At 43.1% G+C, this 11,933-nt stretch overlaps 1 long non-coding RNA gene across 1 annotated transcript; it reads right to left on the minus strand.

Moving 5' to 3' along the window:
• Nucleotides 1-1,280: 1,280 nt before the first annotated feature.
• On the minus strand, nucleotides 1,281-3,384 carry LOC115307682. The gene is made up of 3 exons (XR_003916031.1): nucleotides 3,336-3,384; nucleotides 2,486-2,660; nucleotides 1,281-1,330 (listed from the first exon to the last, which is right to left on the minus strand). It is a non-coding gene; the product is annotated as an uncharacterized LOC115307682 (long non-coding RNA).
• Between the last annotated feature and the right edge of the window lie 8,549 nt (nucleotides 3,385-11,933).

The following is an 11,933-nucleotide window of genomic DNA, read 5'->3' on the forward strand; positions in this document are numbered from 1 at the left end:
AGCAGGTCAGAGGCTCCACTGCAGGGATGAACAAATGGCTATGGAGCAGGGATTTGGGTGGAATACGCAAAAAAGACCAAATGAAGAGTGAAAGGCTGATTGCCCCCGATGTCCCAGTGTGCACAGCACCCTTGGACACCTTTGGATGCTGTTACAGTGCCATTAGTGGCTTTCTGTATTCCAATTAAAGCTTGTGTTTGCTGCACTGTCTTTTTGTTTTTCCCCCAATCCTGAAGTTCCCCAAACACCTCCTGGACTCCTGGTCTGCATGCACAGTTGGATGAAGACACCAGGAAATTTAGACTGAGATGGACTGTGGGAAGTTGCAAAAATCAGGACTTTGGATATGCTTTTTTTAAAAAAAAATCTGATTTGGAGATAATATAAAAGAAAAAGGAAAAACGTATGAATTTTTTTGGACCTTGGTGTGGTGAACACGACTTCCACAGCCTCATGTATCAGGTCTGTGAAACTCTCCCAACATTATTCTCAACAAATTCACGGCCCATAGGTGAGCCATGGTGAGCATAAGCATTTTTTGTCAAGCCAACGAGGATCTTATTGCTATGTGGAAAATATTTACTGCTATTGCTGATGATTATTTATCATAGGGCTGAACCTAAAACTTTATTTATCAAATAAATGCTTTCTGGAAAATTGTCTTCTCTGAAATTATGGAAAAAAGTCTTCATAACCCATTTAATGATAGAAATTAATGTTGATTCATTATTCTCACTATATGGACTGTACAGACCTGTCACGCCAAGAGACATGAAACCCACTGACCTGTGATAGCAGAGGATTTTGAGCCAAACATAATCTTTTTCTTTTATTATTGTTTCAAACCTGGAAGAGACTGGAGAGGCAGGGAGGTACCTTCACCTAAGCCTTGTTTGGTCTTGAAACACTAAGAAGCAGGAATGCTCATGGAAGCACTGGAATTTGCTCCTCCTGACATCCATCCTTGTGGCCATTTGTGTTTAAGAACAACTCACTTTTGGAATGTGATGATCATCTGCTGAAGATTTAGCTAGAGAGGGCAAATAAGCATTTGATTTTCTTTAAAAAATACTACCCACAGCCTATGTAAGGACAAATTTTAGGTGGGGTTTTGGATTTCTATATGCAGGGTCAATATTTCAAACTCATTCTGGATTGAGAGACACTTAAAATAAGACATAGGTAATTAGAAGCTAGTTAAAAACTAGGTTAAAAAATTAACTCTGCAACACAAAAGCATAATTTAAATTACCATCTTCAATTACTGTTGTTATTCCCTACTTGCTGAAGATTTGTCCTTGCATTCTTGTGTTAACAAGCTATTACGTATCTGAGAAAAAAAATGAGAAAAAGCACCTGTATTTTGACAGTGAGATACCATGAGCCTGCTAAGCAATCTGTAGTTGCTTTATTTAGATTATTTAACATCACAAAAGTAAATGAGTGATGATTGTCAAACAGGCAAATATAATACTCTTTAGTGCTCTGGAGTAGCCATAAAACCTGACTTGTCCCTGAGCTCATGACAGTAACTTTGCGACTTTGGACATTGTAAGACTGAGAAACAGCTGTTGACAGACACGTTCCAGGTCACAGAACAAGAGTGCATGATCAATAAGCTTGAGAGCAAACTTCAGGGCCAGAAATACAACTCCCAACATTGATATGACAAAAGATTCTGCAAGACATTCGTTGCACTGAGGGTTTTGTGAGGAGACACCACTAATACTGTGCCACAAACTCTGCAGGGCTGTGCAAAGGTAGTTTCCACTAGCCCAGGTTGCTCCAAGCCCCACCCAGCCTGGCCTTGAACACTTCCAGGGGTGGGGCAGCCACAGCCTCTCTGGGCTACTCGTGCCAGGGCCTCCCCACCCTCACATCTAATCTGAACCTACCTTGTTTCAGCATTGAAAGCACTGAAACATGAAAGAACTAAAACAGTTTTGCTTATGTTAGTAAGCTTTAGGTGTAGACAAGTGATCAAGAAGAAGAAAATATTTGGAAAAATATGAATGATGTCTTTGGATGTCCACATTTTGAATTTCTCAATCAGAATGTTTTGAATGATGCTTTACAGCACTTCACAACCTGCTTCACTTGGCAACCATGTAGGTGGCACTAAAATTGGCATTGGCAGTGCCAGAGTTTCATAGTTTGCAGAGAGACACTTGAAGGAATGAACAGGCAGGTCCATCTGTGGATGGAATTTATGGGAATTGCTGTGAGAGTGAGCTCTCATTTCCCTCCACTGTACACCCCCTTTGCTTTGTTGACTTTGTGGGCACAGGTGGCCCCTAAATCCATGCTTGAGGGAGCTTTTTGAGAGACAGTGAATAGCAAAAGGTGGAAATACTTTATTCCAATGATTTATCCTGAACATAGAGAGTGAGCTTGGTGTTAGATCTAACAGCACCATCACTATACATAACCTTATCAAGGTAAACACTGTGTACAAGAAGGTAACAGCTGAAAATTGGGAATTTACCTTGGGAAAAGCAGGACCCTGCCTGCAGGATGCTGCTACAGCACCCCTAGCCATGCAGCAGCTCCTAGGAGTGCTTCTGTTACAAGGGTTTATTTTCCATGTTGTGTAACTTGGCAAGAGCAATTCTCTCCACACTCAGATTTGGCATTCCTGATCTCAATCTGTATGGAAATGTCTGGTAGATTTAAAAAGAAAAAAAAAAGAAATTGTTCTGCTTCAAAATTGCAGAAAATAATAATAATAATAAAAAGGAATAAAAGGCTGTTTTCTCTCTGCTTTTTAGTGCTCCTTGTCCTTCTCTCCTTGAGACCTAAATCTGCAGGAGCTTTGTACATGCAGAGCCTCTTCATGGTTTAATCCTAACTGAAGTTTGGGTGTCCAATATTTAAACATTACTCAATATTAAAACAAGACGCAAATCTAGCTTTGACTTTACATTCAAGTTCTTGTACTTTCTCTGAGTTTGGGGTGATCACACCTGAGGTCTTGGGTTAGATTCAATCTAATAAAAAGGGATATGTTTTATTTTTAAATTGGGAAGGTGTTATATATGTTTAAGCTTCTTAGTACAGTGAGACTGTAAAAAAGACAAAATCCTTCCTGTTGCTTGATTTTAAAATAGTTTTCCTAAAAACCATACAGCATTTTAGGCTATGTTCTCAAAATAACTATTAAAATTATGCATCACTATTTTGCATGTAAAAGGTTGATTGCATTGAAATAGTTCAGATGTGTAAAACCAAATGCATGTGCCCCATGGCCCATGTGAGCAGGTGACAATGCACAGCTCCCTGCTACCAACCACACTGCATTTCAGCTTTCTGAATGTCATTTTATCAGCAGAACAAACCTGTGAGCTCTGAAATCATCTTAAGCCCCAGACATTGTCAAGGCTTGTGCAGATGTTTAGTCATAAGCAGCTTGAAGAAGTCTGTAGTTGTGTCATAGAATCATGGAATTGTTTAGACTGGAAAAGTCCTCTAAGACCATGAAGTCCAACCATTCCCCCAACACTGGCAAGGCAACCACTAACTCATGTCCCCAAGTGCCACATCCACACGGCTTTTAAGTCCCTCCAGGGATGGGGACTCCACCACTGCCCTGGGCAGCTGTGCCAGGGCTGGACAGCACTTTGGGCAAAAAGCTTTCCCAATATCCAGTTTAATCCCCCTGTAGTGCAACTTACTGTCATTTCCCTTTGTCCTGTCCCTTGTTCCCTGGGAGCAGAGCCCGAACCCCTCCAGCTCCACTCTCCTGTCAGGGAGTTGCAGAGAGTGAGAAGGTCCCCCCTGAGCCTCCTTTTCTCCAGACTGAGCCCCCCCAGCTCCCTCAGCTGCTCCTGGTGCTCCAGACCCTTCCCGAACTCTGTTCCCTTCCCTGGTCATGCTCCAGCCCCTCAATGTCTCTCCTGTCCGAGGGTCCCAGAACTGCCCCCAGCACTGGAGGTGCCCCAGCAGTGCCAGCACAGGGACAGTCCCTGCCCTGGGCCTGTGACACACCATGGCTGGCACTGGGGCCATTGGACTCCTGCCTACCTGGGCACACCTGGGCTCATGTCCAGCTGCTGTCACCAGCACCCCCAGGGCTTTTTCCACCAGGCAGATTTCCATATCCTCTTCCCCCAGCCTGTAGTGCTGTAGGGGGTGTTACCACCCCAGGGCAGGACCCAGAACTAGGCCTTGTTGAACCTCATACAAATGCCTCGTTCCATGGATCCAGCATGTCCAGGTCCCTCTGTAGCACCTTTCTGCCCTTTCCAACACTCGCACCAAACCCAATTTCTGTATTTCCAAGGCATCCCCAGCAGTGCTGCAAGTGGCACTGGTGGCCACATGAATGTCCTCCCACAAGGACATTGTCCACCCACAAGGAGCATGTGTGAGCTGCAAAGACATGTCCCTGCCTGTCCCTGATAGTAGGGCTTGTGAAAAATGACTTTTGTGCTGGTCTGGCCCCCCAAAAGGGGAGAAACCCTTTAGTTTAACTCTTTGCAATCCCTTTAGTCATTTGTACCTTCTAAACAAGTGCTGTTTTCATAGAGTTTGGGAGAAGAAAATCCTGACTCATTATAAGGGTGAAGGTATTGTAGTGAAAACATTTGTCAGTTAAAACCATATGAAGTCTTTGAGAACTCATGTAACTCTTGAAAGGGATTGAAATTATATAAACAGAGTGGCAAACTATTTACCACACACTTGCACAGCTCAGAGGTTCATAGAATCACAGAATATCCTGGGTTGGAAGGGACCCACAAGGATCATCAAGTCCAACTCCTGGCCCTGCCCAGGACACCCCAACAATCCCCCTCTGTCCCTGAGTGCGTTGTCCAAAAGCTCCTTGAGCTCTGGCAGCCTTGAGGCTGTGACTCTGCCCTGGGGACGCCTGTTCAGTGCCCAAACCACCCTCTGGGGGAAGAATCTTTTTCTGAGATCCAACCTAAACATCCCCTGACACAGGTTGTCCACACCACTGATACTGTTCATATAATTTCATCATTAAAACATTTTTAGGTGCCTAAAATCTTGAAATCATTTTTATTGTAAAGGTATCTTGGATAAGTTTGTAGTCTCCTTCCCAGGAAGTGCTCTGGGACTGCAGTTATTATCAAGGGATTATTTGCTCGGGGACAGAAAATTCAAGGTAAAAGAAAAAAGGTGTGGGGTTAATCTGTACATGTTTTCCTCTGGAATGGGATTGCTCCCATGCTTACATGGCAAGGCGGGGATGTCTGGGGGATCAGGGCCACTGAGGCAGCATTGCCCTGTACCTGAGTCTCCCCAGGATCTGCCACCGCTCCTCTCCCTTCCCGCAGCTGCCTTTATGTCCCAGGCATAAATCCTCTTTACTTGGGCTTTGTGTCTGGGGGCCGGCAGCGGCGTTTGTTCCCAGACGAGGTGCAATGCCGGGAAACCGTGGGCGGGGGAATACATTCATATCTGTATGTATTTATACAGGTATAAATGCATTAATATCAAATATATGCACCCCCCTAACCATGTGCAGACACTGAGGGAGATTTTAACTCCAAATTGTCAGGCTTTAATAGATTTAAATCAGGCTCTGAACACTATTTTAACATATTTTTTGTGTGTGTTTAGTAACAACAGTCATCTTAAATTGTAGTGGCACATGGCCAGAGGGAAGAGAGGTGTTAATGAGACTCACTATAAATGGAAGGAGCTCGGGAGTGACAGTTTTCCGGAGCACTGTTGGCATCGGATCGAAGAGACAGGTGGTGGCACAGGGCTGACCGATCACCTCAGATAATGATGAAAGAGGAGTGACAGGGGTGAAAGATTCAAGGACCACTGAAGAATGGCGAGGGGGAAGGCAGGGGCCATCAGCCAGCCCCGACAGGCTCGGCCGGTTCCCCACGCGCCGCTCGCGCCGGTGAAATATGAGAGGGGCTGATAAGGGGGAAGCAGAGTATTATCGATATCAGATGTGGAAATGAGTGGACTTAGTAACCTATCCACCATTTGGAGTAAGTATTTACGGTTTCCATGACCAGAATCAATCAGGTTTGAAATTCATTCTTATTTGGCAGAGGAAATGTGCACTTAACCTTTACATTCGGGGTCTCCTGATGAATATTGACCTAGAAAAATATCCCAAAGGTGTTCGGTCCGACAAAAAGTTATTTAATAATTTGGTAAATGATTGCTGTGCCACGGGGACTAAATATTTAGATCAGAAATCCTAACTTTAGATGGGTGCCGGACCAAGGTGCAGATTATTGCTACACTGAGAGCCCTCCAACCTCTCATCAACCAGCCATAAATCAGGGGGATGGAGGAGTTCAGACAGAGCAAATTCTGGTGACAGCCACGTGATGGACTCACGGGGGAGAAAATGAAAATTCATTCCCTGACAACCTGCTACAGGCTGCAGGTATGGCAAGGGGGAGAAGCTAAATAGATCTGTATCAGCTGCGAGGATGGCAGACCCCCAGCATATGGAAATGCACCGGGAGGGAGGTGTAACCCGGAGCTGCACACAAAATGCTCAAACGTCAGAGTGGCTGAATCACCTGAGCAAAGATTATATAAAAATGTAAATTGCCTGCTCCTGACCCAATCACGTTTAAAAATGAAAGGACAAAGAGTGACAGGAAAGGTGCTATTATTACAGATTCAGGGTGATGCACAGTCACTGCTCAGATTCCTCTTTGGCAGCGGTTGGGAGGCAAGCTCAGGCACTGCGAATAATTTCCCTGCAACTGCCCTCTCCTATTTATACACCCGATCCGAAGGCTTTGGGGATGAAGGGAAACGATCCCGTGGATTTGAAGGGGTTTCTGAGCAGGATCCATGCAAATCTGCTCTATGCGGGGATTTCAGGACCCGATTTTTTTAATCTAACTCAACTTACTTCAGATTTCCAGTGTGCAGCTAAATATTAAATTCACTTTAAGAAAGATTATTTTATAAAGCTGTTCTTGCTTATGTGAGAGTAATGAAGTCAAAGACGAACAGGAATTGCTCTGAAAGGCACAGGCTGCTTGGCTTTACAAAAGATCTCACTAATGGGTTAGATCAAGTATTGCTATCCCTAAAATTAAATGCCAGTGTTTAAAACTCCATTTTTATAAGAAGAACTTGCTATTAATAATTTTTAAGGCTCTTGATTAAATAACTAAAAATGCATTATTATCGGGTTCATAATTACTTTAAAAATGTTCAGGTTTTGGTCATTTTCCCTGCATTATTATGGCACGGAGGCAAAATTTCACTCATATATTTGACTTAAATGACAGTCTTTTGGGATTTGCAACAGAAATTATAACTTCTGCTGCAATTTACATGTTAAGTTCTGTAACCCCGTGATAGTTCAACCATTTGTAAAAGAACAGTAGGTGGCCTACTGGTCTAATATTCAATGAATAATTTTATCTTACATCAGGCACGAGGTCCAGTTTAATGTTTCATTACATTAAAATTGCACCGGGTGACATAAACTTTGTAATTAAAAGAGCATAACTTTTCTGAAATGCTGCAGATGAGTCTTATGAAAAATCAGCATGTTTAATCACGCTGCTATAAAACGAGGCTGCTTTTGTGTGTATGAGGTGCTACCTGTTGATGTGTTTGTCGTCACTGTCTGTCTGCAGCAATTTAATTCCTTGATATTTTGCATCCAAGAAGTCACACTTTGTGGGTAAATAAGTAAAAATACGTGAAACAGAAAATGAGGTATCATGGCTGTGGAATGTTGGCTTCGTTAGTGGATGCACCTCAGTGTGGTTGGATATCTTGGACTGTGTTTGGCAGACCCAGTGAGGTGCCACGGCCTGGCTGTGCTCCGATATGCCCCTGGCTAGCACAGCTGGAGAGGGTTGGGAATCGTGCCCTGCTCTGGAGCAGCACAGCGGGAGAGCTGCCCCCGGGCCCCGGGGGTTTGGAGATGCGCCGTATCCCCGGGAGCAACCCCCAGGGCACATCAATCTCCACTTCCAATTGCTTCCTAATGGCCCAGGAGCTTTCCAAAGGGAACCGCACCACAGAGCGGCTCTGCATTAGCTTTTATTTGTCTTTCTAGAGATTACCATTAGTCATCGTTAGTTATGAGGCAATGGCAGATATCAATTAGAAGATGAAGTATGACCCAAGTCACGTGCAGGTGGTAATGGAGCTGCTGCGGGATGAGCTCCTGGCAGCACTGTGGTGTGGTGGCTCTGTGGTCCTCCCTCTGCTGAGGGTGTTTTGGGTGTGTTGAGCTCATGCAGCTGACTTTGGCTTTGTTTCATTTCACTTTCTTCTGTTTGTTCATTCGAGTGAACTGAATCAATGAACTCATCCTTGAGCTGGAACATTTTTGTATTTAATAAACCAAAGTTACGACATACCCATCCGAGCCTAGATACTGGCACTATTTCACCAGAAATTAATTTTCTTTCCCATTTAAAATTAAAATTCTTAATTGGCCCACAATTATAAACAAGAACAGAAGAAGAGTCTTTTAATATCTCGAGATGGTTCCAGTTGTTGCTTCTTAAATTGTGGTCTGTGAGATGATGCTCTGAAGGTCAGATAGGAAACAGGAGTTTCATTGCACAAACACACTTATTGTCATTATAGAAAAAACAGAGTCATTGTAACAGCTTCAGGAGAGCTGATATATCTCAGTTTTTGATGCCAGATACAGTTTGATAGGTGCAGCATTAATTGATGCATTGTGTAGTGTTTGTTAAGATACATAATCTAGCAATTTTTTATTGTTCTTTGAGATAAAGGGTTATATTAACCCCAGATTTCCTGTTGATTTGTTTTTTTCCTAAGAGTGTGGCATGAGGTGGAAGGAGAAAGGAAAAGCAGATTTTAAAAGTATGGAACAAACACCTAAATATGCAGATGAGATGCAGCTGCCTACAGAAAAAAAAGTGATTTTTGAAAATGCCATAACACTCATCTCTACTTCACCTACTTCAATTTCCAGGCACCCAAACATCTTCTCAAACCCATCCTCTTTTTGTTGGCCCCAGATTGCAGAGCCCAGGGCTGAACCCCAGTCTCTGGACTCCCAGCCTGGTTCCCTGGCTGGGTGTGGGGCTGTTCCCTCTCTCCTTCCACGCGCTGCAAATGTGCTGCATGTTCTAAAAATAAAAGCCTCGATTCAAACATGATGTATCTCCTTTGATTTCCATGCAGATACATGAGGAATGAATGTATCTATTATGTTGGGGTCTGCTGGAATGTTAATTTTGAAAGTCATTTCTCTCAATCTATAATTATATCTTCTTTGTCAGAAAGTAGGAATTTCTTAGAGCGAAAGGGATTAATCTCAGTCACTGTTTTCAAACAGTTTGAGTTGGGTAGTTTCTGTAAGACTATCATTTCTTTTCTTTTAAGCCAGTTAAATTTTGCCTGAGGCTAACATTTTATACCCAGAGTAAATCTTACTAAAATTAAGAAACAGAACATACAGCTGCCCTTATTCCTGGCCCACAGATGTTACCAAAATCTGATTAAAAACCCCTCAATCTTCTGCTGCACCTTTTCATTAGTGCAATAATCATTTTTGCCAAATATCTGGCAGAAAAGGGTGGAAAAAAAGTGAAAAATATGAGGTTTTGATGATCAGCATCTTTGAAAAGACTCGTTGAACCTAGTGGGAGAAATGAGGACTTGGGGTAATCCATGTGCTGAAATATTTTTGCTTCTTTTTCTAGAAAATGTGCAATTTGGTCAGGCAGAAAAAATTGAACAGAGCCTTCCAAGCAATAAATCACTGGATTGCTGGTGACATTCATACAATGCGGATATAGTGTTAACTGTATGAGTCAGACAGCCCTTACTGCACTCAGCCTGTTCCTAGGAGGTGACCTTGCCACGGTGTAGTAATCAATCATTCTGGCACAGGACACACTGTTTTTGTTTAATATTACACTATTGGAATATATAGTAAACAAAGTGCAAAGGAAATTTCGAAAGCAAGCACTAGAGAAGGTGTGCTGTAATATTTTGCAACCCGAGGAGTGCCAACAACATCCTGGGCCCTGTGTGTGCCTCTGGATTAGTAACTTTAGGGCTGTTAGCAGCACCAAAGCATATGTGACTACACTCAAATACTTCAACTGTCTGCACAGCTCGAGAGGAACAATTCAATGGAAATATGAAGTTAGGATTACAAAAAAGATTTACTACCAGATGCGCTGCAGTCTTACACATTTCTTCTTTTGGCACTTTTATACAGCGTATACATCACGATTTTCCCAGCCAAATGACAGAGGAGCAACATCCCCAACCGCCTGAAAAAAATTAAGCAAACAAATCTTAATTAACTAGTAAAAATTCTTTTAGTGTACGATAAGCGAAGTGTTGCTACTCATAGCCAAGAGGTTATATTGGATTTCCATGCATGAGTTATACCAGGAGCCAGTTAATTCATGAAGTTTGCTGTCACTGCATAGGGTAAAGGAAGACAAAGGCAAACTCTTAGAAATGAAGGAACCCTAAGTGAAATATATTTGGTTCTTACTGTTTTCACACATAGTAGAGATGAAAGATAATGCGGTGGTAATTGAGTATATAAAACTACCTTGTCAGAGAGGCAGCATTAATGTCGAGTTTGTTCTGGTTTTTCCAAGTGCAAACCACTATGTACGTGCTGCAAAGAGGTGAAGAATCAAATCTGTTATGGCTAAGATTTCGTTAGGTATAAATGTGGACACACATAATTTTTTCAATACTGCAGCCTACTTTTATTTTACTGTGGTCCTGGAGCCACTGGTGAGCCCTATGGCATTGAGAAGTGACCTGGGACGCGGGGGTGGCCAAACTGTTCCATTTGCTCTCACACACACAGAAAACCAAACAGCTTGAAAAGGGAGCAAAGGCAAGCAGTGAACACACAGGGTTTTGGCCCTGGGTTGCAAAGGGAGACGGTTGTGGTGACACTTCCCAAGGTGATCTGTAGGTTTTCTTCAAAAGGGTTGGATGCTCTTTCAACTTTAAACAGTTGAGAAACACTGCTCTAAAGTGTCCATCACCCGGAGATGAATTGAGCTTTCAGAGCAGCGTGTCCTGCCTGAGCAGAGTCAGGAATGCCTGCACATGGCAGAGGGGTGTCCTGGGTGAGCAGAGACGCTGTTGGCCCAAATCTTCATATCTTCATATTTTTCCATAGCATTTGGGAGTTGGAAACCATTTGGCTAATGCTAACACTCAATTTTTAAGCAGTTCCTAGGGAAGCGTGAGGAGTCCCAGTCAGCAGAACCACAGTCCAGCCCTCGGCAGTGCTGACCCTGCTCAGCCATCATCAAGAATCAGCCATGAGAAGCTTGTGAGCTACTGGAATTTGAGCTTTAAAAGCAGTGCCAGCACCTGCAGGTCTGGTAGGCTCCACATCCTCACTCCTTGCCCCCAGATACCTCTAGAATGGTCCTGGGTTGTGCAGCCTGTGAGTTATCAACACCACATACGCACGGGAGGACAGAGTTTCACATACTTACGGTTATTTCATACCTGGGCAAATATAAAGTTGCAACCTGATATTTCAACCCACGCCACGGGTTTATCTTGTATTTATTTGAGCGCTGGAGCCAAATCCATTTCTCCCCAGACCGTGGCACCATGGGCAGGTTGCAGCTGCTTGCAATGAATTTGATGACCAGTCCTATCAGTTGACCCACAGAACATGAATGTGCCTTTATTATATGTCTATGTATTTCATACCATAATTATTTATTGTCCATCAGAAGGAGTTAGAGGATCTTGGTGTCACAAGTGGTTGGTTGTTTTCATGGAAAAATTAGTGTTGGGCTGAGCAGATAAATGCACGAAACGGGCTCAAATTCTGAATTCTGCCTTTTCATCTAGTGTTCAAATTTCTGAATTTCAGCCAAGAATGGGAAGAAAGGGGAAAGAAATATCTAAGAGCTCTCTCAATTTGTCCATGAGCTCATAGGTTTCTTTAGTTTCAATATGTGCACAACAGAAAGTAAGGAAAC

This window comes from Manacus vitellinus, unplaced genomic scaffold (genome assembly GCF_001715985.3).
Source record: "Manacus vitellinus isolate BGI_N305 unplaced genomic scaffold, ASM171598v3 scaffold_40_pilon, whole genome shotgun sequence".
NCBI lineage: Eukaryota > Metazoa > Chordata > Aves > Passeriformes > Pipridae > Manacus > Manacus vitellinus.